The 18949-nt window shown below is 41.1% G+C and overlaps 1 protein-coding gene across 1 annotated transcript in view; it reads right to left on the bottom strand.

Moving 5' to 3' along the window:
• The window catches only part of LOC128666742 (gastrula zinc finger protein XlCGF8.2DB-like), a 71569-nt gene extending 52982 nt beyond the window's left edge, over nucleotides 1-18587 (bottom strand). The window contains exon 1 of the mRNA XM_053721498.1: nucleotides 18571-18587. The gene's annotated coding sequence lies outside the window, so the exon portion shown is untranslated. The remainder of the gene's footprint in view (nucleotides 1-18570) is intronic.
• Nucleotides 18588-18949: the final 362 nt, after the last annotated feature.

Genomic DNA, 18949 nt, shown 5'->3' with positions numbered 1-18949 from the left:
TCATTTCTTTTATATTGGCAAGAGTCCATGAGCTAGTGACATATGGGATATACAATCCTACCAGGAGGGGCAAAGTTTCCCAAACCTCAAAATGCCTATAAATACACCCCTCACCACACCCACAATTCAGTTTAACGAATAGCCAAGCAGCGGGGTGATAAAGAAAGGAGTAGAAAGCATCAACAAAGGAAATTTGGAAATATGGAAATAATTGTGCTTTATACAAAAAATCATAACCACCATAAAAAGGGTGGGCCTCGTGGACTCTTGCCAATATGAAAGAAATGAATTTATCAGGTAAGTTCTTACATAAATTATGTTTTCTTTCATGTAATTGGCAAGAGTCCATGAGCTAGTGACATATGGGATATCAATACCTAAGATGTGGAGTCTTCCACTCAGGAGTCACTAGAGAGGGAGGGAATAAAATAAAAACAGCCATATTCCGCTGAAAAAATAATCCACAACCCAAAAAATAAGTTTATTTTCACTTTTGAAAGAAAAAAACTTAAAAGCAGAAGAATCAAACTGAAACAGCTGCCTGAAGAACTTTTCTACCAAAAGCTGCTTCCGAAGAAGCAAATACATCAAAATGGTAGAATTTAGTAAATGTATGCAAAGAGGACCAAATCTGATCAACTGAAGCTTCATTCTTAAAAGCCCATGAAGTGGAGACTGATCTAGTAGAATGAGCTGCAATTCTCTGAGGTGGGGTTTGACCCGACTCCAAATAAGCTTGATGAATCAAAAGTTTCAACCAAGAAGCCAAGGAAATAGCAGAAGCTTTCTGACCTTTCCTAGGACCAGAAAATAAAACAAATAGACTGGAAGTCTTCCTGAAGTTTTTAGTAGCTTCCACATAATATTTCAAAGCTCTTACCACATCCAAAGAATGTAAGGATCTCTCCAAAGAATTCTTAGGATTAGGACATAAGGAAGGGACAACAATTTCTCTACTAATGTTGTTAGAATTCACAACCTTGGGTAAAAATTGAAAAGAAGTCCGCAAAACTGCCTTATCCTGATGAAAAATCAGAAAAGGAGACTCACAAGAAAGAGCAGATAGTTCAGAAACTCTTCTAGCAGAAGAGATAGCCAAAAGGAACAACACTTTCCAAGAAAGTAGTTTAATGTCCAAAGAATGCATAGGTTCAAATGGAGGAGCCTGTAAAGCCCTCAGAACCAAATTAAGACTCCAAGGAGGAGAAATTGACTTAATGACAGGCTTAATACGAACTAAAACCTGTACAAAACAGTGTATATCAGGAAGCATAGCAATCTTTCTGTGAAATAAAACAGAAAGAGCGGAGATTTGTCCTTTCAAGGAACTTGCAGACAAACCCTTATCTAAACCATCCTGAAGAAACTGCAAAATTCTAGGAATTCTAAAAGAATGCCAGGAGAATTTATGAGAAGAACACCATGAAATGTAAGTCTTCCAAACTCTATAATAAATCTTTCTAGAGACAGATTTACGAGCTTGTAACATAGTATTAATCACTGAATCAGAGAAACCTCTATGACTTAGAACTAAGCGTTCAATTTCCATACCTTCAAATTTAATGATTTGAGATCCTGATGGAAAAACGGACCTTGAGATAGTAGGTCCGGCCGTAATGGAAGTGGCCAAGGCGGGCAACTGGACATCCGAACCAGATCCGCATACTAAAACCTGTATGGCCATGCTGGAGCCACCAGCAACACAAAAGACTGTTCCATGATGATTTTGGAGATCACTCTTGGAAGGAGAACTAGAGGCGGGAAGATGTAAGCAGGTTGATAACACCAAGGAAGTGTCAGCGCATCCACTGCTTCCGCCTGAACATCCCTGGACAGGTATCTGGGAAGTTTCTTGTTTAGATGAGAGGCCATGAGATCTCTCTCTGGAAGCCCCCACATCTGAACAATCTGAGAAAACACATCTGGATGGAGAGACCACTCCCCTGGATGTAAAGTCTGGCGGCTGAGATAATCTGCCTCCCAATTGTCTACACCTGGGATATGCACCGCAGAGATTAGACAGGAGCTGGATTCCGCCCAAGCAAGTATCCGAGATACTTCTTTCATAGCTTGGGGACTGTGAGTCCCACCCTGATGATTGACATAAGCCACAGTTGTGATATTGTCTGTCTGAAAACAAATGAACGGTTCTCTCTTTAGTAGAGGCCAGAACTGAAGAGCCCTGAGAATTGCACAGAGTTCTAAAATATTTATTGGAAATCTCGCCTCTTGAGATTTCCAAACCCCTTGTGCTGTCAGAGACCCCCAAACAGCTCCCCAACCTGAAAGACTTGCATCTGTTGTGATCACAGTCCAGGTTGGGCGAACAAAAGAAGCCCCTTGAACCAAAAGATGGTGATCTATCCACCATGTCAGAGAGTGTCGTACATTGGGATTCAAGGATATTAATTGTGATATCTTTGTATAATCCCTGCACCATTGATTAAGCATACAAAGCTGTAGAGGTCTCATGTGAAAACGAGCAAAGGGGATCGCGTCCAATGCTGCAGTCATGAGACCTAAAACTTCCATGCACATAGCCACTGAAGGGAATGACTGAGACTGAAGGAGCCGACATGCTGCGACCAATTTTAAACGTCTCTTGTCTGTTAGAGACAGAGTCATGGACACTGAATCTATCTGGAAGCCTAAAAAGGTGACCCTTGTCTGAGGAATCAAGAAACTTTTTGGTAAATTGATCCTCCAACCATGTTTCAGAAGAAACAACACTAGTTGATTCGTGTGAGATTCTGCAGTATGTAAAGACTGAGCTAGTACCAAGATATTGTCCAAATAAGGAAACACCGCAATACCGTGTTCTCTGATTACAGATAGTAGGGCACCCAGAACCTTTGAAAAGATTCTTGGAGCTGTTGCTAGGCCAAATGGAAGAGCAACAAATTGGTAATGCTTGTCTAGAAAAGAGAATCTCAGAAACTGATAGTGTTCTGGATGAATTGGAATATGAAGGTATGCATCCTGCAACTCTATTGTGGACATATAATGTCCTTGCTGAACAAAAGGCAGAATAGTCCTTTATAGCCACCATCTTGAAAGTTGGTACTCTTACATAACGATTCAAAATTTTCAGATCCAGAACTGGTCTGAACAAATTTTCTTTCTTTGGTATAATGAATAGGTTTGAATAAAACCCCAAACCTTGTTCCTGAGGAGGAACTGGCATGATTACCCCTGAAGACTCCAGGTCTGAAACACACTTCAGAAAAGCCTGAGCTTTTACTGGATTTACAGGAATGTGTGAGAAAAAAATCTTCTCACAGGAGGTCTTACTTTGAATCCTATTCGATACCCTTGAGAGACAATGCTCTGAATCCAATGATTTTGGACAGATTTTATCCAAAAATCTTTGAAAAACCTTAATCTGCCCCCTACCAGCTGAGCTGGAATGAGGGCCACACCTTCATGCGGACTTAGGGGCAGACTTTGGTTTCCTAAATGGCTTGGATTTATTCCAATTTGAGGAAGGCTTCCAACTGGAAGCAGATTCCTTGGGAGGAGGATTGAGTTTTTGTTCCTTATTCTGACGAAAGGAACGAAAACGGTTAGAAGCCTTAGATTTACCCTTAGGTTTTATATCCTGAGGCAAAAAAACTCCTTTTCCTCCAGTGATAGTTGAAATAATAGAATCCAACTGAGAACCAAATAAATTATTACCTTGGAAAGAAAGAGATAGAAATCTAGATTTAGATGTCATATCAGCATTCCAAGATTTAAGCCACAAAGCTCTTCTCGCTAATACAGCTAAAGACATGGATCTAACATCAATTTTGATAATATCAAAAATGGCATCACAAATAAAATGATTAGCATGTTGCAGTAAGCGAACAATGCTAGATATGACTGAATCCAATTCATGTTGCGCTAAATTTTCCAATCAAAAAGTTGATGCAGCCGCAACATCACCCAAAGAAATAGCAGGTCTGAGAAGATGACCTGAATATAAATAGGCCTTCCTTAGATAAGATTCAAGCTTTCTATCTAAAGGATCATTAAAGGAAGTGCTATCTTCCATAGGAATAGTGGTACGTTTAGCAAGAGTAGAAATAGCCCCATCAACTTTGGGGATCTTTTCCCAAAACTCTATAGATTTTGCTGGTAAAGGATACAATCTCTTAAACCTTGAAGGAATAAAGGAAGTACCTGGCATATTCCATTTCCTAGAAATCATATCAGAAATAGCCTCAGGAATGGGAAAAACACCTGGGGAAACCACAGAAGGTTTAAAAACAGCATTTAAACGTTTATTAGACTGAACGTCAATAGGACTGGTTACCTCAATATCCAAAGTAATTAACACTTCTTTTAATAAAGAACGCATATACTCAATTTTAAATAAATAAGTAGATTTGTCAGATAGATCCTCATCAGAAGAGGATGAATTATTATGTTGTTGGTCATTTGAAATTTCATCAGCTAAATGAGAAGTTTTAAAAGACCTTTTACGTTTATTAGAAGGTGGAAATGCAGACAAAGCCTTCATAATAGAATCAGAAACAAATTCTTTAAAATTTACAGGTATATCATGCACATTAGAAGTTGAAGGAACTGCAACTGGCAATGTACTATTACTGATAGAAACACTATCTGCATGTAAAAGTTTGTCATGACAACTATTACAAATGACATTCGGTGGAATAATTTCTACAATTTTACAACAAATGCACTTAGCTTTGGTAGAACCGATGTCAGGCAGCAATGTTCCAGCAGAAACTTCAGAGACAGGATCAGATTGGGACATCTTGCTCAATGTAAGAGAAAAAACAACATATAAAGCAAAATTATCTATTTCCTTAAATGACAGTTTCAGGAATGGGAAAAAATGCAAAAGCATAGGCCTCTTGATAGAGAAGAAAGCAGGAGGCAAACATCAATGGGGTATTGAAATAATGGAAACAAAATTGGTGCCAAGTATGACGCACAACGTAACGTAAACTTTTTTGACGCCAAAAATGACCGGAAATGACACACTTGCGTCACTAATGATGTCGCCGTGTGAAAGGTCTCGGCGTCACATATGATGCCGGAAATGACTTAGTTGCGTCATAAACGTATTTTTTCGCGCCAAAAAAAGTTTGCGCCAAAAATGACGCAATAAAGTCTAGCATTTGACGCACCCGCGGGCCTAACACCCGCAATTGCAAAAAGTAGTCAAATTGAAAAAAGACTAAACCCCAGGTAAGAAAAAAAATTCTTAAAGTGTTTACATTCCCAAATATGAAACTGACAGTCTGCAGAAGGAAATACATGAACCTGACTCATGGCAAATATATAAGTACAATACATATATTTAGAACTTTATATAAATGCATAAAGTGCCAAACCATAGCTGAGGTGTCTTAAGTAATAAAAAACATACTTACCAAAAGACACCCATCCACATATAGCAGATAGCCAAACCAGTACTAAAACGGTTATTAGTAGAGGTAATGGTAAATTGAGAGTATATCGTCGATCTGAAAAGGGAGGTAGGAGATGAATCTCTACGACCGATAACAGAGAACCTACGAAATAGACTCCCGTTAGGGAAATCATCGTATTCAAATAAGTGATACTTCCTTCACGTCCCTCTGACATTCGCTGCACTCTGAGAGGAATCAGGCTTCAACAATGCTGAGAAGCACATATCAACGTAGAAATCTTAGCACAAACTTACTTCACCACCTCCATAGGAGGCAAAGTTTGTAAAACTGAATTGTGGGTGTGGTGAGGGGTGTATTTATAGGCATTTTGAGGTTTGGGAAACTTTGCCCCTCCTGATAGGATTGTATATCCCATATGTCACTAGCTAATGGACTCTTGCCAATTACATGAAAGAAATATGAGTGCCAATTCAGATATAGACACATCAGATAGGGAGGGTGACAGCACTGATGTAGAAGTATCTGATGGAGAGTCTATACCTAGAACTATTCTGAAAAATAGAATTAAGCCTCATAAAGTAACTAACGCGAACATCCCTTTAGGCGTAGAACTAGAAGGGGGCGCAAACGTAAAACCCAGAACCAGGAGACAAGTGAAGTTCACCCAGAAATCCCCACACAACAAGAAGTAAATACCACTGAATTAAATATTATTAATCTCTCGAATATTATTCTGACCCCTGACCAAATATCAGTCCTTAAGAAAGGCTTATCATTCATACCCACACCACAATTTAATAAATTTGAGGCGATAAAAGATATACACCTATTCACTCGGAAAATTCTTTTGAAAAAATATTTCAGCAATCCAGATCATGACCAGTTAAATGCCACTGATCAAGCAGCCATTAGCGATTTAATTTCACTGCTAGAGGAATCTATCAGTACTGTTGAAACTGAAGATAATAATAGTTGGCTCCAAATATTGAAGGCTAAATCTAAATTTGTACCTCCCAATAACACATCATTTAATGCATTAACTTTCCTCAACTTAGTGTGCCAAGATATTCTTGGCATTCAGGGACATGTTGAGACACTCAATTATAATCTGAGTAAGGAAGAAAATTTGGCACTAAAACAATTATCTGAAATGAAGAATGTTCAGATAAAGTGCAGTGACAAAGGAGGTAACAGTTATCTGGCCGGACACTATGTACCGTGAGGAGGCACTACGCCAACTAAGCAATCCGTTGAATTACAAGACCTTATTGTGTAATCCTATGGATATGTTTTTAAACAGTTACAACAAACTTATCAAATCAGCTTTAACTAATGGCGCCATTGATCAAAAAGAATATAACTTTCTTGAAATAAAACAACCCAAAATAGCCACACTTTATTTATTGCCTAAAATTCACAAAAATGTATTAAAACTCCTGGGAGACCTATAGTCTCTGGGATTGGCTCCTTAACTGAAAAGGCAAGATGCAAGGTTAAGATACATTGTGGAATCCCTTCCATCACATACCAGGGATACCATGCATCTGCTAAACAAAGTGAATGGCTTACAGCTTGACATGAACTCTTCACTATTGGTTACGTGTGATGTAGAATCGCTCTACACTAGTATTAAAACAGAGTGTGGGTGTAAAGCGATCTCTTACTATTTAGCCAAGAATACCAAGATGAGTCAAGAGGTTAAAGAATTCCTGCTCAATTTGTTGGAATTTGTACTTACACACAACTTTCGTATTTGACGACAAATTCTTTTTACAAATATGTGGCACGGCCATGGGCACGTCCTGTGCCCCGACATACGCGAATATATATCTGGGCTGGTGGGAGGAAACTGGTATTCCATGACAACCTCAAACACCTTACCAAACACGTATCCCACTGGTCCAGATATATAGATGATATATTCTTTGTATGGGATGGCCCTGCACACCTTTTGACAGAATTAATTAATATTCTCAATAAGAATCCTTTTGGACTGTATCTTACATCCACTATAGAGAAGTCTAAGGTGGAATTTTTAGCTCTCTATATCCAAAAGGTTGACAGCTCCATTGTAACTAATGTATATAGGAAACCCACATCAACTAACAACATCCTACATGCTAGTAGTTACCATCACCCAAATACCATTAGAGGGTTACCGATGGGGGAGTACATACGTCTAAGATGAAACTGCAGTACCATTGAGAATTATAAAAAAATCAGCTAGAGATCTCAGACAGAGATTACTCGAATGTGGTTATTCAAGAAAGCTACTTGCTAAGGCATACAACATTGCTTTGCTGAAAGATAGAAAGGAGCTACTTACTCCTAGATCAAAGGAAAGTAGTACCCCTCTTAGGTTTATCACTACATATTCACCACAAAGTGACAAGATTACCAATATTCTTAAAACACATTGGCATGTCCTTACCCAAGACACACTATTAAAACAATTGTTACCAGATAGGCCATTGGTGACATACAGGAGAGCAAGCAACCTTAGTGATAAGTTAGTAACTAGTCACTATTATAGGAATGCTAAAATATATCCGGTGCACAAAGGTTCTGTCGCTTGTGGGCACTGCAAAGTGTGCCAACATATGGTAAAAAAACAATCTATAGTGGATAGATTTGGTAAAACGTGGGCCATCAAAGAACACATTAATTGCCAAATTACCAACGTAATTTATTGTATATCTTGCAGCTGCAATTTGTATTACGTTGGTATGACCACACGCTGTCTGGGCACATGCATGACTGAACATCTTAGTAATATAAGGACAGCCCAGAGGGATGTAGAGAATAAAAAACAAATCACAAGTGTAGCTAAACACTTCCTACTATCCCATAATGGGAATACCAATGTAATGAAATGTTGGGGACTTGAAAAACTTAAACCTGCAATAAGAGGTGGGGACACCGAACAAAGATTGTTAAGGATGGAAACCAAATGGGTTTTTAATTTGAACACGGTCATACCGAACGGTATGAATGAGTTCAATAATTACTGGGTGTATATTTAAATATTTGTAAGCAACTAATGATCTCGACTGATATAGCTAATATATTATTCATCTTGTATTTGTCATGTGGTACAAGAGAGGTCAGTATTGACCATAAACCATATGACTTGGTAACTACCTTTAGATGTCTAATTTTGTGCTAATACTTTGTTAATTAACTATTGACAATAAAAGGGACGCCTTGGTTGTTCAGGAATATTAAATAGGAAACATGGGTTATTTCTTATATAAGGTTAATTGACATCAGAAGTAGGGTTACTCCTTTTTAAGATTTTTTCATAACCACCTGTTGATATTCCTGATAAGTAATCTGATTGCACCAATACCACTGCTTATAGTTTGACAAATCATTATTAATAAGTTCCTGTGGGATGTGCACAGGTTATTTATATTCCTAGGTGCTAAAGCAATTTTACCCATAACAGTAAATTACGACTTGCCGGTTTACAGTGGGGAGTACATAATGTGATATTGATGAAACCACCCAACATACACATTGTGTTTACAACCCTTTGTAATGTAACTGAGTTGATACGTGATTTATTACGGCGGAAGATGATCCATGAATCACCATAGTACATTAATACTAATTGATCACGGTTATATAAAGCATAATTTGAGTAATACAATCACAATACTCGTTATACGGTGATATATAATCATTTAAATATATGCTTTAAGCCATAGTGTACCCACAGATATTCACATTTCTGAAATAAGTTCACATTTCTTTTTAGTTGCAATTGATCACCATCTTCTGCCGTTTAATATGTTTGAATGTAATTACCCTGTACTCGATAGTTTAACAAATGTAACACAAAACTATATTGGATTGTGGAGAACCATTGTGTGTTTTCTAATTATTGCTTACATTATATTTATGTCAAATCAAAAGTGCAGGCGATCCGTGCGTTGCCCGACATTCCTACACTCAGATTACTTCTACCAGTGGGCGTGAGTTTTGCTTTACGCTGGTTGGTAGAAATGGAGGCGGAGGTCCCGGAAGTATCCCTGATTGGCTGTGGGCAACCGGTTCACGGACATATTAAGTCCTGCACATTGAAGCCTCGGCTTATTCATTTTGCTACCGAAAGTGTAACATTGATAAAGGCTAAGACATAGCCGAAACGCATTTGTTCCGCACTTTTGATACCTGGTCGTCCACTCACTCCAGCCACCTGACGCCGATGTTTCCAGCTATCGGCCAGGAAATAGAGGAGTGATTGGCGGCTGCTATTCTTTTAACTGTAGTTTAATAAGTGGTTGTGGGTAGTATAAGGTTTCCCAGGGCTGTCGATCCCGTTTTTTAACATATAAATAATAAAGTAGGAATGATTTTATATTATTATTACTCATTACTGAGTGAGAGTGAGTGCTATATTAACCCCTTACCTGTCTGTTTTGTGTAATCCTACTCAGTTATTTAATAAGGGGTAGCACCGGAATTTATCATTAATTCTAATCTCACCTACATAACAGTGTAGTGCCAGTTTTTGCTTTCTTTTTTTCCTTATACCCCAAACAGCTCCCCATCCTGCCAGACTCGTGTCCATAGTCAAAATCTCCCAGGACGGTCTCAGGAAGGATTTCCCTTGGGACAGTTGTTCTGGATGGATCTACCAAGTGGGATTCCCTCATCCGATCGTCCAGAGAAATCTGTTAGGATAGGTCTGTATGATCGCCGTTCCACTGTCTCAACATGCATAACTGAAGAGGTCTGAGGTGGAACCTGGCGAATGGAATGACATTGATGCTGGACACCATGAGGCCGATCACCTCCATACTCTGAGCCACCGAGGGGCTGGAGGAGGACTGAAGGGCAAGACAGGTGGACGCAATCTTCCTGCGTCGCTGATCTGTGAGAAATATCCTCATGGATATAGAATCTATTATCGTGCCCAGGAACTCCGCCCTGTTGCTGGGAATCAGGGAGCTCTTTCCTGAGATTATCTTCCAACCACGGGATTGGAGCAAAAGAAGAGCCCTCGAGTGATCCTCTGCGAGACTGAATAACGGCGCCTGGACTAGGATGTCGTCCAGATAGGGCACCACAGCAATGCCTCTGGATCTGGCCACTGCAAGTAGCCTTTGTTTGTAAAGACTCTCGGGGCCGTCGCCAGAAAAGGGAAGGGCCACAAACTGGAAATGTTGGTCCAGGAACGCAAATCTCAGGAACCTGAAGTGGTCTCTGTGGATTGGCACATGAAGGTAGGCATCCTTCAAGTCTATTGTCATGAACTGACCCTCTTGAACTAGGGACAGAATAGATCTGATCATTTCCATTTTGTATGATGGAACAGCCAGAAATTTGTTTAAACATTTTAGGTCCAGAATCGAGCGGAACGTTCCCTCCTTCTTTGGGACCACGAAAAGGTTTGAATACCCTAGACCCCTTTCTGCTGGGGGTACCGGTACAATTACTCAGAGGAGAGCGAGAGATCCCTCACACATTCTAGAAAGGCGAGTCTCTTTTCTGGTCTGGAAGACAAGTTTGACAGGAGGAATCTGCCCCTAGGAGGATGAGATCTGAACCCTATCCCTTGCAACCAGGCCTCTGAGAAGAGAGATAATCTGCCCCCTACTTGGTCCGGGGCCGCCCCTTCATGCCGACTTTATTTTGACTGATCCACTTTTGCAACGGGTTTTTGGTGTTGGGCATTGTCTGCACAAAAGGGACGAAAAAACAGAATTTATGCTTACCTGATAAATTACTTTCTCCAACGGTGTGTCCGGTCCACGGCGTCATCCTTACTTGTGGGATATTCTCTTCCCCAACAGGAAATGGCAAAGAGCCCAGCAAAGCTGGTCACATGATCCCTCCTAGGCTCCGCCTACCCCAGTCATTCGACCGACGGACAGGAGGAAATATGCATAGGAGAAACCATATGATACCGTGGTGACTGTAGTTAGAGAAAATAATTCATCAGACCTGATTAAAAAAACCAGGGCGGGCCGTGGACCGGACACACCGTTGGAGAAAGTAATTTATCAGGTAAGCATAAATTCTGTTTTCTCCAACATAGGTGTGTCCGGTCCACGGCGTCATCCTTACTTGTGGGAACCAATACCAAAGCTTTAGGACACGGATGAAGGGAGGGAGCAAATCAGGTCACCTAAACGGAAGGCACCACAGCTTGCAAAACCTTTCTCCCAAAAATAGCCTCCGAAGAAGCAAAAGTATCAAATTTGTAAAATTTGGCAAAAGTGTGCAGAGAAGACCAAGTCGCTGCCTTACATATGATGGTTGATATATGCAACAGTCGTCATGTTGTCTGATTGAAACCTTATGAATTTGGCCTTTGCTAGTTGAGGCCAAGCTTTGAGAGCATTGAATATCGCTCTCAGTTCCAGAATATTTATCGGGAGAAGAGATTCTTCCCGAGACCATAGACCCTGAGCTTTCAGGGGTTCCCAGACCGCGCCCCAGCCCACCAGACTGGCGTCGGTCGTGACAATGACCCACTCTGGTCTGCGGAAGCTCATTCCCTGTGACAGGTTGTCCAGGATCAGCCACCAACGGAGTGAATCTCTGGTCTTTTGATCTACTTGAATCGTCGGAGACAAGTCTGTATAATCCCCATTCCACTGTCTGAGCATGCACAGTTGTAATGGTCTTAGATGAATTTGTGCAAAAGGAACTATGTCCATTGCTGCAACCATCAATCCTATTACTTCCATGCACTGTGCTATGGAAGGACGAAGAACAGAATGAAGTACTTGACAAGAGCTTAGAATTTTTGATTTTCTGACCTCTGTCAGAAAAATCCTCATTTCTAAGGAATCTATTATTGTTCCCAAGAAGGGAACTCTTGTTGACGGGGACAGATAACTTTTTTCTTTGTTCACTTTCCATCCGTGAGATCTGAGAAAGGCTAGGACGATGTCCGTATGAGCCTTTGCTTTTGACAGAGACGACGCTTGAATCAGGATGTCGTCCAAGTAAGGTACTACTGCAATGCCCCTTGGTCTTAGAACCGCTAGAAGGGACCCTAGTACCTTTGTGAAAATTCTCGGAGCAGTGGCTAATCCGAATGGAAGTGCCACAAACTGGTAATGCTTGTCCAGAAAAGCGAACCTTAGGAACTGATGATGTTCCTTGTGGATAGGAATATGTAGGTACGCATCCTTTAAATCCACCGTGGTCACAAATTGACCTTCCTGGATGGTGGGAAGGATCGTTCGAATGGTTTCCATTTTGAACGATGGAACCCTGAGAAATTTGTTTAGGATCTTGAGATCTAAAATTGGTCTGAATGTTCCCTCTTTTTTGGGAACTATGAACAGGTTGGAATAAAACCCCATCCCTTGTTCTCTTATTGGAACTGGATGAATTACTCCCATCTTTAACAGGTCTTCTACACAATGTAAGAATGCCTGTCTTTTTATTTGGTTTGAAGACAATTGAGACCTGTGGAACCTTCCCCTTGGGGGTAGTTCCTTGAATTCCAGGAGATAACCTTGAGAAACTATTTCTAGTGCCCAAGGATCCTGAACATCTCTTGCCCAAGCCTGAGCAAAGAGAGAAAGTCTGCCCCCCACCAGATCCGGTCCCGGATCGGAGGCCATCCCTTCATGCTGTTTTGGTAGCAGTGGCAGGCTTCTTGGCCTGCTTACCCTTGTTCCAGCCTTGCATTGGTCTCCAGGCTGGTTTGGGTTGTGAAGTATTACCCTCTTGCTTAGAGGATGTAGAATTAGAGGCTGGTCCGTTTCTGCGAAAGGGACGAAAATTAGGCTTATTCTTAGCCTTAAAAGACCTATCCTGAGGGAGGGCGTGGCCCTTTCCCCCGGTGATGTCTGAAATAATCTCTTTCAAATCAGGTCCAAACAGTGTTTTACCCTTGAAAGGGATGTTAAGCAATTTTGTCTTGGAAGACACATCCGCTGACCAAGACTTTAGCCAAAGCGCTCTGAGCGCCACGATAGCAAACCCTGAATTTTTCGCCGCTAATCTAGCTAATTGCAAAGCGGCATCTAAAATAAAAGAGTTAGCCAATTTAAGTGCTTGAACTCTGTCCATAACCTCCTCATACGAAGATTCTTTATTGAGCGACTTTTCTAGTTCCTCGAACCAGAAACACGCTGCCGTAGTGACAGGAACAATGCATGAAATTGGTTGTAGAAGGTAACCTTGCTGAACAAACATCTTTTTAAGCAAACCCTCTAATTTTTTATCCATAGGATCTTTGAAAGCACAACTATCTTCTATAGGAATAGTAGTGCGTTTGTTTAGAGTAGAAACCGCCCCCTCGACCTTGGGAACTGTCTGCCATAAGTCCTTTCTGGGGTCGACTATAGGAAATAATTTCTTAAATATAGGGGGAGGAACTATGTCCGCCACCCGCTTGGGTATAGGAAAAGCGTCGGGGGGCACCGGAACCTCTATGAACTTGTCCATCTTACATAATTTCTCTGGAATGACCAAATTGTCACAATCATCCAGAGTAGATAATACCTCCTTAAGCAGTGCGCGGAGATGTTCTAATTTAAATTTAAATGTTACAACATCAGGTTCAGCTTGTTGAGAAATTTTTCCTGAATCTGAAATTTCTCCCTCAGACAAAACCTCCCTCCTAGCCCCTTCAGATTGGTGTGAGGGTATGTCAGAACAGTTATCATCAGCGTCCTCTTGCTCTTCAGTGTTTAAAACAGAGCAATCGCGCTTTCTCTGATAAGTAGGCATTTTGGATAAAATGTTTGCAATAGAATTATCCATTACAGCCGTTAATTGTTTCATGGTAATAAGTATTGGCGCACTAGATGTACTAGGGGCCTCTTGTGTGGGCAAAACTGGTGTAGACACAGAAGGGGATGATGCAGTATCATGCTTACTCCCCTCATTTGAGGAATCATCTTGGGCAATATCATTATCTGTGGCATCATTGTCGCTACTTTGTTTGGACACTATGGCACAATTATCACATAAATTTAAATGGGGAGAAACCTTGGTTTTCATACATATAGAACATAGCTTATCTGATGGTACAGACATGTTAAACAGGCTTAAACTTGTCAACAAAGCACAAAAAACGTTTTAAAATAAAACCGTTACTGTCACTTTAAATTTTAAACTGAACACACTTTATTACTGAATATGTGAAAAAGTATGAAGGAATTGTTCAAAATTCACCAAAATTTCACCACAGTGTCTCAAATCCTTAAAAGTATTGCACACCAAATTTGAAAGCTTTAACCCTTAAAATAACGGAACCGGAGCCGTTTTTACATTTAACCCCTATACAGTCCCAGCTATCTGCTTTGCCGAGACCCAACCAAGCCCAGAGGGGAATACGATACCAAATGACGCCTTCTATAAGCTTTTTCAGTGGTTCTTAGCTCCTCACACATGCATCTGCATGCCTTGCTCTCCAAAAACAACTGCGCATTAGTGGCGCGAAAATGAGGCTCTGCCTATAACTAGAAAAGGCCCCCATCTGAAAAAGGTGTCCAAAACAGTGCCTGCCGTTTTTCTAAACAATCCCCAAGATTATAATAACTATTAAGAGTTATAATCTGCAAAATATGCTTAGCAAAGTAATCGTTTTAGCCCAGAAAAATGTCTACCAGTTTTTTAAGCCCTTATGAAGCCCTTTATTCTTTTACTTAATCTAAGAAAATGGCTTACCGGTCCCCATAAGGGGAAATGACAGCCTTCCAGCATTACATAGTCTTGTTAGAAATGTGGCCAGTCATACCTCAAGCAGAAAAGTCTGCCAACTGTTTCCCCCAACTGAAGTTACTTCATCTCAACAGTCCTGTGTGGAAAAAGCAATCGATTTTAGTAACGTTTGCTAAAATCATCTTCCTCTTACAAACAGAAATCTTCATCTCTTTTCTGTTTCAGAGTAAATAGTACATACCAGCACTATTTTAAAATAACAAACACTTGATTGAAGAATAAAAACTACATTTAAACACCAAAAAAACTCTTAACCATCTCCGTGGAGATGTTGCCTGTGCAACGGCAAAGAGAATGACTGGGGTAGGCGGAGCCTAGGAGGGATCATGTGACCAGCTTTGCTGGGCTCTTTGCCATTTCCTGTTGGGGAAGAGAATATCCCACAAGTAAGGATGACGCCGTGGACCGGACACACCTATGTTGGAGAAATAGATCCTGTAGGCTTAACCTTCTTATCCTGCGGTAGGAAAGCGTCCTTGGTTCCCGTAACCGTGGATATGATCGAGTCCAATCCTGGACCGAACAGGATTTTTCCATGAAAAGGAAGGGCCACGACTTTAGCCACAGAGCCCTGTGGGCTAATACGGAAAAACCTGACACCTTAGCGTTCAGGTGATTAATTTGCATACTGGCATCACAAATAAAATAATTAGCGACCCTCAAGGCCTTAATTCTCTCCTGTATCTCGTTGAGGGGAGTCTCCCTCTCGACCATGTCAGACAGTTTCCCACCAATATGTTGCAGCACCGGCAACCGCAGCTACCACAGCTGCCGGCTGAAAAACAAACCCTGTGTGTTGAAACATGTTCTCTTAACTTTTTATCCATGGGCTCCTTAAACGACGAACTAACCTCAAGAGGAATCGTCGTCTAGGACAGTCCCCCATAGCTCGAGCTGACACGGGGAACAGCTTCTTAAAGGAAGAAGGGGAAAAAGAACAACCTAATCTCTCCCATTCATTCTTAATAATGTTAGCCATCTTAACAAGATCCGGGAAGGTCTGAGGCACCACCCTGTCCTCATATACTTTATCAAGCTTAGGAATCGAAGGTTCCTCCAGTAGTTTTGGTTCCGGAACCTCGAGGGTACCAAGAACTTGCTTCAGCAAAAAGCGTAAATTTTCCATCCTAAAACTAAAGTCAGGCTCCTTTGCAGTCGGAGCTTTAGACGACAGACTCCGACCCAGAAGGAACATCCTCCGAAGAGTCGAAGTCGTCCTCATCAGCAGATAATCTTTCCGAAATATCCATTGGAGTAGAGGACCCCTGGGTGGGATCGCCATATTTTACCCTACACTTGCGCTTAGCAGAACGTGGTAAAGAACTAATCACCTTAGACACCGCCGTTTGCAGTTGATCTGCAAAATCTGATGGCCAACAGATCTCTCCAGTAGGAGAAATAGTTGTGCCCTGGGGCGCTGCATGTGTAATCGGAGATGAATGTAGGTTAAGCACCTCACGGGACAGAGAACCCTCAGAGGTGGACGGCTCAGTAGTACTAGACATTCTACTCTTTCTAGATGTCGTAACTTTATAAAGGCATGTGGAACATAGTTGGGCAGGCGGATCTATCAGAACCTCCTCACAATAAACACAGGTACTAGACTTTGTTAAATAGGGAGTACCCTCTAATGCATCAGAGTACTCCATAGCTTGCGCCTTTATTACGGATAAGATATAATATATATAAAATGGCACCTTTATAACCTCCAATGGCCGGGGCACTCACCACCTCCTATGACCCGGACCACAGAAACCGTTAAGTCACCTGCAATCGCCGGACAAGTCAAGGAAGTCGATTAGGCCATACCCGGACAAAAAGGAATGCCTCGCAGGACCACCCCTGCACTAGATGGAAAAACGAGCCAAATCGGCCGCGCAAATACTTCCGGAAATTAAACCAATAGTCCACCCATTGCCAGAGCCTCATCTCACACATATCGAAGCAATGACACAATAAACAATATCATGTACAAACACCCTTTGTTCAATAATCCCCCTACCAGGGATATTAACCCTTGATTCTATAAAGATAAAAGGCGTCACACTGTTACCCTGTCTTCTTGCGTTATCAAATATGTATAAAAAAATAAATAATGAAAAGATCTTACCAGAATCTATGCCGTGAAACAGGAACACGGCCTCTCAAGTGCGACAGTGTAGTAGCATCGCTCCTGACATGGACTTGAGTGAGGAAAGCAGGCTCCACGCCGATTGCTTATGGAGCTGTTAAAATGAGTCGGGATGGTTTTGCAGAAAGACTCTCCCTGCATCTCCGGACTCTAACATTCACCCAAGCTCTCACTAAGAGGCTGACAGGACTACTTAACACTCCTGTCCCATTTCGAAGAGTACTACCCTCCATAAGAGGCTACTCCAAATCTTCTGACACTTCTCTGCCAACCTCCTGTGATGAAAGGTAAAGAATCAGGGAAATGGGGGAGGTATTTAAGCCTTTTGATGGGGTGTCTGCCTCCTCCTGGTGGCCAGGTTCTTAACTCCCACAAGTAATCAATGAAGCCGTGTGCATATAGCCACCAATCAGAAGCTCATCATGCTCCTAGGCTGGCACCTAGCGTGCGTTTCCATGCCATTCCCAGCTTTGGGATAACAAGTGGTATATTTTTGCTTAGGCTAATAGCCTTTTGCCTAGGGCAGTATAATTAATGGAGGCAGAAAATACAGAGGGAGTATGTACCATGGCATAATGCCCTCCTACACTTCTTTCTAATAAAATTAATAAAACTTCTGGAGAGCACAAGTGACCCCCTTCTATGTGTCCATGAATTCCTTTTGGGTAAAATATAGGAGCTAAACCAGTTAGGGGGTGGGGAACAGCAGATTTCCTAGTGCCTAGCGCAACAAATAAATACAGTCAACTAAAAATCCCTTTAAGAGGAACTAACAAGAATACACAGAGGAGCTGGCACAAAGTTTCCAGAAGCTAAACACTAGTTTCTGTACATAGATAAATGTAGAATAATCTACACAGTATGGGGAAGTGGAGGGCTGGCGCCAAGTGTTTCATGGACGGATTTAAAGTAACGAATCGTGGATCAGATACAGTGCAGGATTTAAAAAGACTTTAAAGAGACAATTTGACTTTGTTCTCTTGCTGAATATCCTACCTAGGTAGGCTTATTAACATCTTGAGGAGTACTATATAGCAGTCTTTGTAACAATTTTATACATGTGAACACTCTTAAGCCTTCCAACAAAGGATACCAGTAGAACAAAGCAAATATCAAATAAACTATCTGATCCACCTCTTGGTTGTATATTGTAGACGTGCACAAATGGCCGTTGCCTACAAATGCTGGATACTTTTCTGCACATGCCTAGTATTCTGTATGCTGCCACTGAGCATTATCTTGTAAACAATGCGCCAAAGGGGTTAAAAAGGGGCATAAAAAATGTGATAAATTTCATTTAGAACAACAAATTAATTAGTTCTGCGCTAGAGCCGCTTGCTAACCGTGCGTTTCACCTACTAAGGTGCGGTAATTCACTGATGCGTATGGCTGTCCTGCTGTGTCCTGTCAGTCAGAAGGCACCATAGAAAGGAATTTCTTTTTTTTTCCTCTGTATTTTGCTATTTACTTTCTTTCTCGCGTGTGATGTTCAGTGATTTATTTACTCTTTATTTCTCTGTTGTGTTTATATCTTTATATTTCCAATAAAAACTGAAAATGCAAATAAAATTATTATCGGGGACACGTTTATGAGGGGGGTGGCTCTATAAATCCAATACTATTCCCCCCCAAAATCCAATTCTATTCCCCCCAAAATCCAATTCTATTCCCCACCCAAAATCCAATTCTATTCCCCACCCAAAATCCAATTCTATTCCCCACCCAAATCCAATACTAT

The sequence above is a fragment of the Bombina bombina genome, chromosome 7, assembly GCF_027579735.1.
Source record: "Bombina bombina isolate aBomBom1 chromosome 7, aBomBom1.pri, whole genome shotgun sequence".
Classification (NCBI taxonomy): domain Eukaryota; kingdom Metazoa; phylum Chordata; class Amphibia; order Anura; family Bombinatoridae; genus Bombina; species Bombina bombina.
Note: the sequence above shows the minus strand (reverse complement) of the source record. Positions and strands in the feature narration are given on the sequence as shown.